The sequence below is a fragment of the Priapulus caudatus genome, unplaced genomic scaffold (genome assembly GCF_000485595.1).
Source record: "Priapulus caudatus unplaced genomic scaffold, Priapulus_caudatus-5.0.1 Scaffold40, whole genome shotgun sequence".
In the NCBI taxonomy this organism is placed as follows: Eukaryota; Metazoa; Priapulida; class Priapulimorpha; order Priapulimorphida; family Priapulidae; genus Priapulus; species Priapulus caudatus.
The window spans coordinates 446,348-458,212 of record NW_014577101.1 but is presented as its reverse complement, the minus strand read 5'-3'; positions in this window follow the sequence as shown (position 1 = coordinate 458,212).

The following is an 11,865-nucleotide window of genomic DNA, read 5'->3' as shown; positions in this document are numbered from 1 at the left end:
GTGTGTGTGTGTGTGTGTGTGTGTGTGTGTGTGTGTGTGTGTGTGTGTGTGTGTGTGTGTGTGTGTGTGTGTGTGTGTTACATTAATAATATATATATATTTAACGACAGATTACATAATAGATTATTATTATATAATAATAATAATGGATTTATTATTATTGACTCCTGATTATATTGATATAACGTGGGACTACGAAACTCCATGCCAGCGTCAGCGAAGGATTACTTACGCATGCGATTATATGTATGCATGCGTTTGTCGTATGGGAATGCATATCATTTATACGCGCACTATCAAATATAATCCTGTTTTGCATATCAAAACTCGCTTTTATATAACCTGGGTTCACACCTGGGCTTAATTGCAACCAACACCGGTCATCGGCTGACAAGATCAATGAAATAGTCGTGTTTTGAGTATCAACTTTTATAATATTATAGTTTATGGCTTCATTTTTTGCAGCCAATGCTGGATATTAGGTGCCCACTCTTTCAAAAGGACCTTATATTAACCGGTAACCAGGCAGAACAGGTGGCAACTGCGGTAGAGGAGGCCTATCACGCCAAGAAAACAATCCTTACGCCAACGAACAAAAAAGTCATTAAAGCAGGACTAGATGAGGAAGTATTATTGTAATCAGTCTGCTGTCATAACAGATCTGTTTAACCACGTACCACTCATAGAATCGAAGCGTATTTAACCATGTAATAAAAAAATTTGTCGAGCAACGATGCTGCTGAAAGGGTATACATTTTCCTTGGGATGTAATTAAACCTGTACCATATATACCTTCTCGTTCTCTTGGAATAATAAGTGCAGAATGGATGATATCAAGAGCCCTGAATATAATACTAGCAGGAGTGAATAATAATATATCTATTATTATTCACTCCTGATGCTATCATTAATCATTAGTCGTATTATCAGCTCTTGATGCTACACAACATTCTGACGAAACAAGTGAACCCTAAATATAGATTGTAAGCATGCCATAATATTCTGAGTGAATTATAATAGATTAGAATCTAAATATAATCTAGAATCTATAATTAGAATATAGAATCTATTATTATTCACTCCTGATAATATTAATTGTCATTCATTTATATACATTTGCCATTACACTTAAACACATCGACGCCCGGGAAAATTAATTATGTTTGGAAAATTATTTGCATTCTCTATCTACCTATTTAGAAAGGACATTGTGTCCTTCTGGGCACATGTATTCTAACGTAGAATGTTGTCGTTGATTCAAATAATGATGCAGATGTTGCCTTTAAATAATTTAAGTCTGTGGTTGCAGGCATCACGTCGTTTGTGGCATGTTCTCTTTGGGTGGCGGTATAGCTTAAATAATGACATAGAAACTACAATAAAAAAGTAGTCAAAGATAATTCATATTGCATATACCAATGTTCCGGTTACGGTAACGAAATACAAGATGACAACATGGTGCGTTTTAATTCACAATCCGATCGTGAAAGTCTAAGAAAAAACAACTAAATCTATGAACGTCTAAGATCGTGTCAATAAGTGATACTCATTACAAACAACGAAGTAATAAAACACACATAATTTACTAACATTTATTTTTTAACCTGTACTAGGCCTATATAATAATAGGTCTATATAGCTATGTAATATGTGCATGTGGTAAAAGTGTTAAGGAAAATTCTACGAAGCCGGAAAGGTTCCGCCAGGACTGTCGATCTCTACTCCGGCTGAAATATTGTATGATGCATATATGCATGCGATAGGGTACACGTTTCGTGGCCTAGTCAAATGTCACTCCTCACAGATTACTAGAATATATTTCTACCTGCAGATCTGTTGACTCTAATATATAAAAAAATGAAAAAATATATATATATAAATATTATATATATATATATATATATATATATATATATATATATATATATATATTATATATTATATATATATATAAATATGAAACAGTAGGGCGTCTTGCATGGTTACCACTAAACTCACACAAGAGGCCGATAAAATATCATTAATCATGAGTCATGCGACACCAGATGGCTGTATAAGTTGGCTGTTTGGTGAACCGCTGTTTTTCGATTCTAACCACAGCTATGTTTAATTGCTATTCCAAGGCATTGCGATCTCACGGAAGCAAATAAAAACTGCGGGATAAACGTTGTTGGTTGTTATTTATTTCGTGCTAGCCTATTAGTTACAATAATATTATGTCGTATAGCTATAACCCATGCATGGGGCAATATCACGTGCTTGGCGTGATCTGGGAAGGTAAGCGCCATTGACCATGTAATGTATCTACATTTCTCTGGGGGAGGGGCAATTGCCCCCTCCCTGCCCGCTCTAATTACGGCCCTGAACATGCACACATCCCAGGTATAAACAGCTTGCGCTGTTAGTATACGTTTAATTAGCTACAAACCAAATATCTATCTTTCAAATAGAAATAAGAATAGCGATTAGCTATAATTTTACGGCTTTTTAGATGTGGTTAAAATGCTTAAGGTGGTTTAATATAGTATGTAATATAGATGATATTTGTTTGAAGAAAAGTTAAAAGTGTGTGTGCATGCATACAAGTATGCGTGTGTCCGTGCGTGCACGCCTACGTGTTTGAATTATATACAATGGGAAAATACAAAAGCTAGCTGGTGCTAATATTTTTGACGCTAGATGGCTCTACGACATCAGTCTGTACACTCAACTGAGCGCATCTGAGTCGCGACATAAGGTTTGCATACTTACTCCATCGCCGAGGTTCAAATGCGGGCAAGCAATATTTAGTCACACCGATCAGTTGCTATTTTTAATACACGTCAAAGTTATTTTCTATACTAAACTGCGCTAAAATCCCTATGCCTCTTGGGACTGCCATTACCTGATTAAGGCAATTTCTTTTCTTATCGAATGATAATCGAACCGATTAATTTCTCACCGAGATGAAATAATCGACATTCTGAAGGGCAAATTTATTGTCTCGGGTCCATTCATAGCGTCTATCGTCACAATATGGATTACGGCGCGTTCGATATAATTTTCTCAAAAATTTCTTAATTAACTAATACATGACGTTCTCATTATTTCCGTGACTTCGTCGTCATCAGACAATGTGCGTATGCCGAGAAAAAGTCAGCGTCGTATTGTCACCGAACAAATTTAGCATCTGATTAGCGCCATTCTGCTGAAAGCTGATTATGTGATTACTGCTTTGTCGAATTCAATTTGCTAGCACAACTTGGCGGGGATAATTATCCTTAAGCTCAATGCGCGTATAGTTGTTAGTGGTTCGTCTTTGTAGTGCAAACAAGGGGCTTTAGAACAACGTTAACTTTTATGTCAAATTAAATTCACTTGTGAAAGGTGCAAGAATAAAGTAAGGTTATTATAATAATACTGTAAGACAGATTACAAGGGTATAATAACTCTTCGGCAGTTACATCCACAGAGAAAGAATAGATATAAGAAGAAGTAGAATGCTGTAGATAAAGCTTAGCTCTGTTTGAACGTGTCACCGTATAGTCCGTTGCATATAGCTGCCATTGCGTGAGGAATAACTTTATATGACTGCATCTCAGCAGTCGAATCACAGACTCAATACACGGTATTTGAATTCTCTATTCATTCTTATGTGGCTCGTTTTCCGGTCACGTGTTAATGCTATCTACCTTCTGGTTAACCCATAAAGATACACGAGGGGATCTTTATTCAAATTTAACTTGAACTGAGAAGACATTTATTTACAGAATAACGTTGTAATTTGGTGGATATTTATGGATAATACAGAAAGGACAAGGTCACGGGCAGTTACCAGACTTTTGACAATTAATTTTGCTTTTGCGTGATATTCCACACTATATCATATTGGAAGAGGCGAGATATTATTTAGTACTGAATCGCACAGCTAGCATAAATCTACCAGAATGTAATAATGTATTATCACCATATCGGCTTTTCGTATCAATCCACCCCTCCTCATTAGACACCCTCCTCATTTTCTTGTTATTAATATGTGTGTAAAATAATTAGTTTATATATCATATAATTAATATTATTTTCATTGTTGTTACTGATGTCGCTATTTCAGATGTTTATGCTGTAATCATAACATCATAATCCCCCCCCTGGATCCGCCCCTGTTATGTTTTCGTGCTAGGGATTTCAGTGCAATTTACAATATTTAATCTTGATTTGACGCTGAAAGGCTTAATTCGACCTCGTGTTTAAACCGTGTTTTAATCACATGCTGAAGCCCTAAATATTCAAGTAAGCTCGAAAGGCTCAGCGATTCTACAGCGGTACGGCTACTTCCAGCTAGAGCTACGAGGAAAGATAGTTAACATTAATGTAATCGTGCTACTACAGTGCAACTGTATTATACACGTTGACAAGAAGAAACTCTACATCGAGTCGAAATTTTATTTGGTAAGAATATGAACACTTACAACGGTACGCAAACTGGGTGTTCCATGATGCGTGTTGTGATCGTGTGAGCTATATTAAATAGCTATCCCTTGATTTTACTTACGTAATTGAACACCTACCTCTTAATTCATGGCCAGACGTCTACGCTGTGGCATTCAATTTTAACTGCATCGGGTTACAGGCTGGTATAGTTATAGCCAGGGCGCAAGAGGTCAAGAAACCTATCACAGATAAATCTGTAGATTGGCATTGGTCCATGCTGCTCATACCCGTAACTCGAGGAAGTATAAGGCATCTCTTTCCACAAGTTTCTTCTAATAAGTGAGATCGGAAATTCCAGCTGTGCTAATTAGGTCATAGAAAAATGGGGTATAAAATGGCCGAGGCGCGCTTATAGGAAAGAACATGATTAATGCATCCACGCGTTTTTCGTTTTTGCAAGAATAATATATCAATATATATAATATATATCTGCACGTTTATCTACACTACATATATACATATTATATATATATATATCAATATATATAATATTGATCTGCACGTTTATCTACACACCATATAAACACATTCTGTAATAATATATCTATGTATTAGAAGTTAACCCTCTGACGAATTATCTATGGAGTAAGAATACAAGCTCCAATAATATTTTATAATCTCTATGCAAATTACGCGGAGGCTTGTAAGCCAAAAATAGTCATGTAATAAAAGATATATATGGAGTATGCAGATTCTTCGCGTGCAATTGTATTTTACTTCAAAAAAATGATCATCTGGTATATGCTCATGTGTAATCGGAACGCAACGAACGACTTTGCACTTGATGAATTATTCCCCCGCAAATTTAATCCATGCAAGCAACTCTAGTATCAAATTAAGCGAACGCGCTCAGCTCACGAAACAACTGATTGAAATTCCTCAGGTTTGCCTCCAGAGGGCGTTACTATAACTGTGCCACATCTGGTCCGCTAATTAATTATGGATGATGAATAAGAGAGCGCGGTAATGCGGCGGCGCACGTGTGCCACGCACCGCATGACTCCGTGTATACATGTGTACAAATAGGATTTGTATCACGACTGTCGGCTAATCAAATTAGGGGAATTACGGCGGTGCGGCCGTGCTAGCGTGTTTGATTAGAGATGAAAATGTCAACACTTGAGCTCCCGACCGTAAATGGGCGACGAACACGCGCGAGTGACCTGTGTAAACGAAGCCGAAAGCGATATTGTTAGATTATTTGTATCGTAGCGTTTGTGCTGCAAGTGCGACTACAAACGTCTATGCGCTCTTGTGTAAATAAACGTATATAGTCACAGCGCGGTACCCAATTAAGATCTAGTGTTGAGGAAAACGGAAAACGCTTTTCCAAATAACACAAACAAACAATGAGATACGTAGTTGACTTGATGAAGTTATCGCTGTAAAGAGTAGGCCTACTATACAAGATTTAAATCACACTGTAGTGTGGTAGGAAAAGCTCAGTTGAAAACATCTCTTAGGATTTAAAATCCTTCATACGTTGCATAGTATAATTAAAACTACACACAGATGAGGTACGGCTAGTATTATAAAAAAATATACGTCATCGTACACCCATGTGTCTGCTTGTATTCTACAATTGTCAAAATCATTGTCAACTTGCCGGTATCTAACTAAATGTGGACAAAAGAATAGCTGAGAGAGTAAAGCGAAATACATGCGATACGACCAACCATAGTTACATCGTGACATCCTATACAAAATCAGCCGTGATGAGAGGGTACATGCATATAAATATTGCCGGGTATATTATGAGGTATGCATTTAATGCCGAGAAAGGAATTTTACTACTAGTACGACTATTTTTACGACTAGTCCAGTACAATTTTGGTGATCTGTGCGATGTAATATTTTGCGTGGATTATGATAATATGAGAACAGTATTCGGAATCAAATAAGGTGTATACGCATGTATTGCCTAGATTGACAGTGATGCTCTTTTATCGGAAATTCCTATGTAACTTTGTTTTCACGGGACGTCGCTAAACGAATAACGCTTCGTTATAACGAAGAAGGGGGTTATGCCCGCGATCAGATATCGGGGGCTGAATCAACCAGCACACGATTAAATCCTACTTACTTATTACCTGATTTACCTTAGCATACCTCTGTGCAGATGTGGATTAGTTAACAAATTCCAGTTTGTCTGGTCCATCGTTATAACATACGCACACACGTTACGCGTCTTTCCGAGCGATATCAAGATGATACGACATATTTGACGTGCTATTAGCTACTAGTTTTTTACGACCACAAGGCTCCTGTACCTTATTTAATTCTCACGGATGCCGACCGTACGATCACGTATCGGCCGCGTGAGCGTGGAGCTGGCACCTAGCTGTGCTATGAAATACTTGAAATCATGATATCGTTCATGACTGCTTCCACGAATTTTTTTTTTTCTACTAATGATAGAGAGAATGATGTACGCTACTTCTTGGCAGCGAATATAAGCTCTTCACGCAATGATTATTACAGTACATTCGACGTTTAAGTGGCCACGGGAAATGAATGCTGCCGACCGGAAGGTTGTTACTTCGTGCACAAAAGACAACAAGAAGATGCAACGACGGAGTAAAACCACAAATGTGATTGAACTGATATGAGTAGGCAATATGCTAGCTCGGAGTCGTAAATAATAATTTGTTTTGGAATTCGGAGTGTCAAAGCCGTGTGGTAGATAAAACCATAAAAATCGTGTCTTTTGATCTTTTGTCAGATCATAAAAGGATGCGTGCGTCGTTCGTTTGGAGATTTCTCAAAAAAAGAGAAAATATGAAGTATCACTATTGATTTATGGATATGAACAGCACAACCTTGAAAGCTAACCAGAAACAGCTAACAATCAATAGTTATTTTTAAAATATTTTATGCGTAACAAATTTCAATTTCGAATTATACATGTGGCAATATGTCTGACTTACATATAAGTGGAGCTGCTTATAACGGAAAGCGACACAGACGAATAAGTTGTTATCAAAAGCTAATAATACCTTATAATATATAATTATATTATAAAAATACCTTAGGTATTATTAGATCTTGTTGTTATGTACATTGAACTACAGATTTAGCATAACTGTAATCTAGCACGGAAATAGAAGGGGAATGATTATGCAATAAAAACAAATATGATTTCACATTGCAAGCGTCAAGACTCCAACTGCAGAGAATGCCAAATGTCTGAAATATGCATTGGGTGGATGCGAGTTGCAATTTTCGTATTGCGTAAAATTCAGTCGCATAACATACACACGCGAAATTGCCATTTTGCAACGTAGTGGCAACGGTAGCGCTAATGAACTAGACAGTGATAAATATGGTTATACTGCCCAAACATTGAATAAACAGCAACATGCAATAGCATCAGGAATGTTCGCAGATTGATAGGTATGGTGTATGTCTATAAGATACGCTTAGCGTTCACCGAGGAACCTACAGGTACACTGTAGACAGTCGGGTTGCATTGATGCGATGGGATGCCCGCCCACGAATCAGTGATAGTACTGTGGCTATTCTCGTGCAAGTCAAACTAACGACTGAATACACATCAGTCTGTACAACTTTCTCTATTTTTTGCATCGTTGATAATATGCTGCCACTCAATGTGAGGCCCGTATGTAACACAGCATCGATATAGTTTTGCCTCGTGTGCGTGTTCTTACTGTATATCGACAAACCGTTTGGCAAAAATAGCAGAAAGCCGACAACTGGGGCGTAGGCAGGTGTGTGTATCGATGTCTATCGTGCCAACTTGGAGAAACTCGGAGCCTTCCGTAATGCGATCAGCTTGTATAACGCAGAAGCGCGTCCGATTATCAGATTACTGTTTGTGGCTGTCGCTATTAGCTGAATTGCTACACGCGTTCCGCTGAGAAATGTATAAACCCCAACGTCATATATTTGCAAATGTCTGCCCAGAAGTTTGACTCTATTAGGCGAGATGTGATTACGGTTCTCGTGAGCGGTGCGCGCGCGCACACACACAACACACACACACACACACACACACACACACACACACACACACACACACAACACACACACAAACATTTGAAATCGCAATTCCTAGTCCAATACTTAGTCCAAGTACTAGTACTAGTACTAGTGCTTACTACTAAGTGCCATTACTAGTCCAAGGATACCCTTCATAAAGACAGAGATATTTTTCGTTTTCGCAAACGTTCTAAAAAAGGACTACGTTTTAGTGCACTATTTACACAATGAGCGACATACACAAAAACATGAAATACCAGTAAACTATTATATACAACTTTTTATATACAAAATCACTGTAAAGAAATATATCAAAGGCTTTGCTATCTGATTTAAATGTTAAAAAATGGGTTACCAAAGAGGCAAAATTAGCGTGACTACCAATTTTTTCCCAAAACCAGCATTTACAATGCTTACATTGTAGGCGTATTTAGTTTCTCTGATGGCTTCGACATGTGAGTTCGTTTCTACTGCCAACACAATTTCTCTTTCCAATTCATTTGCGGCTGTTATCCCCGTACTGTAAAAATAGCTTAATTCAACATGTTTTGATTGTCAGAATATTCACCTTTACTGGTAATAATGGATATCTCAACTTTGCGTAAAGCGTTATCTAAGGCTAAAGTTTCTGTTTGTGTGTGTGGATGTGTGTGTGTGTGTGGTGTGTGTGTGGTCGTGTGTGTGTGTGTGTGTGTGTAAGTGACGTGCCTTGCGCTGTGTGCCGCGTGCGTGCCTGTGTGTGCGCGCTGTGAGCTGTGTCGTGCGCCCGTGCATGTGCTGCGTACGGTGCCGTGCGGGTTTGGGTGCACCGTTCGCGTGTGCCAGTGGATTCCGTTGTTATTCACATTCACGCCGCGCGCTGCACAACGTACGTAAGCATGCCACTCACGCACACACACACATACACACCACACACACACTACACACACACATCACACAACACACAGCACACACACACACACATACACACACACCACACACACACACACCACACACACATCACACACACAACATATCACACACACACATCACCACACACACACACACACCAACACACACAACACACACAACACACACACACACACAGTAACAAACTTCACCGCGCGCGTGTGATCCTATGTGGTGGTATGTTCCTCTCGATGCGTGGTGATTGGTGTGCGTGCTGGATGTATGTGTGTGTGCTGCGTTCGTTCTGTGCAGGCGCGCGCGCGTGGTGGTCTGTCTGTGTAGTGCGTGCCCCCTCACGATGTGTGTTGTGTGATGTGTGTGAGGTGTGTGTTGATGTGTGTGTGTGTGTGTTGTGTGTTGGTGTGTGGTGTTGCATGTGGGTACGCGCTGGTCTGTTGTTGTGATCCGTGATGTGTCTGTGTAGGTGCAATTCGGTGTGTGTGTGGGGGGGCGAGATATGGTTACATGGCCTGTGTGCGGCTATGGTAGCTTAATTCAGAGAACACAGTATATTAGTTTTTCTTGATGAAGAAGAAAAAAATTCAGAATGCTTCATCCGCTACATACTACTGACGCGGTTGTATATCTTGAACGCACGTCGCGCGCGCACACACACACACACACACACACACACACACACACACACACACACACACACACACACACACACACACACAGCATAGCACTGTAGTCGCGCGCGAAGGCGAAGCCCGCGCGGCAGAGTGACCAGAATTTCAAGATTACCCACATCGCAAACCGTCCCGTGTCAAACGTGCGCGAGGACAGGCGACACAAAAGCGCGTCTGTCTGCCGACGCCGCCGCCGGCAAAGTAGCGAGCGACGAGAGCGCCGCTGCCTCGGCAGTTGTGACGGAGTCATGAAGCCATTGGAGAGGCGACGTCAGCACGCGACAAAGACAGCGGCTGAAACGTTTTATCAACGGCCGCACTTCAATGGCACCACCGAACATTCGGCATTCAGCGTAGCTTACAAAACTTGACAACTACTTTCGATCAACCTTTCTCGGAGTATTTTCACAAAGGCGGGCCGTCGCGTTCGATCGTGTCAACATTACGCGAATTCACGAGAGAGCATGCGGACATCTTTTGTAATGCTGACGGAAATGTAAATGGCCGTCCTCAGCGAGCGGGAGCGATAACTCTTAATTTGCCAGCGAGCACCCGAAGGGAATTCTGAATGGTTTCTCTGATGTGTTGCTCGAGTCTTAATTAACATTTTTGTGTGTTTTTGTAACGAACGCAGGCACTGGGGACACAGCATAGCAGCTGAATTGCCGTTCTGATTTTAAGTATATGCAATTAGCGATAATAAAAATTGATGTGTTATTTTCATGAGTTTAATAACGTTTATTAGGCGTTTAGCTGACGATGCTAGAGCCCACTCATTATGGAACAAGTTGATGGTAATTGGTGGTGATAGCCCATAATGGCAGTCATTTTCCGGCACATCAGATCATTCTTGGTGCTAGCCGCACTGATTGCTAATTGACTCCTTTAATCACGCTATGTATCATCTCCGTCCATACTGTCCGTGGCGTGCCAATTTGCCTCCATTATCCGTCGCAGCAGCGTTGATAAGCAACAATAGGCGTCTCGATTCAAATCGTTTCGGCGAAAATCGGCCCTTTATGGAAGATTTCTGCGGCGTGTAGACGTTCTAAGTATCAGCGCGTTGGCCAACGTCGATGATTCAGCGGTGCTGGTTTCGATGGAAACGACTGAGACAGCTTATATAAATGCTGATGGCGCAGCGAGTGTCTCGCGATGTCGGATCGCGTCCCCGGCGTATCCCTCGCCTCCCGGGCCGCCGGCAGCCACCTTATTATATCTGAAATATTACGGAAATCTCGTCGTGCTGCTACAAAGGGGTTCTATGCGCGCGGAGCTCTTGACAAAACAAAGCAATGTCGCGGCGCGGCTGCGTGCGCTTTGTGTGCCTAATAGTCACTTATCCCCTTAATGCCCATCGGTACACTCGAACCACAAAGGGGTACATTCGATTATGGCATCTTAATACAGGTTTGCCCGCAATGCGTGGACGTGCCCCCATCACACGTCGATAGCAATGACTGTTCACTTGACTGTGTGTGTGAGGGGGGCGAGGCGCATTCTGCAGACTTCTCTGCCCACCTTCTCACCTGCTTGCGAAACATTGCTAATAGCCATAAATTCCCTCCCGAATAAATATTGACATGTGCAGGCTACCTACGAAGCGTATGTGAAAAGCAGGGCGCATTCAGGAATCGGAAGCACTTTCCTCGCTCGCTCGCTCACTCACTTACTCACTCACTCACTCACTCACTCAATCCCTCACTCACTCACTCACTCACTCACTCACTCACTCACTCACTAACTAACTAACTCACTCACTCACTCACTCACTCACTCACTCACTCACTCACTCACTCACTCACTCACTCACTCACTC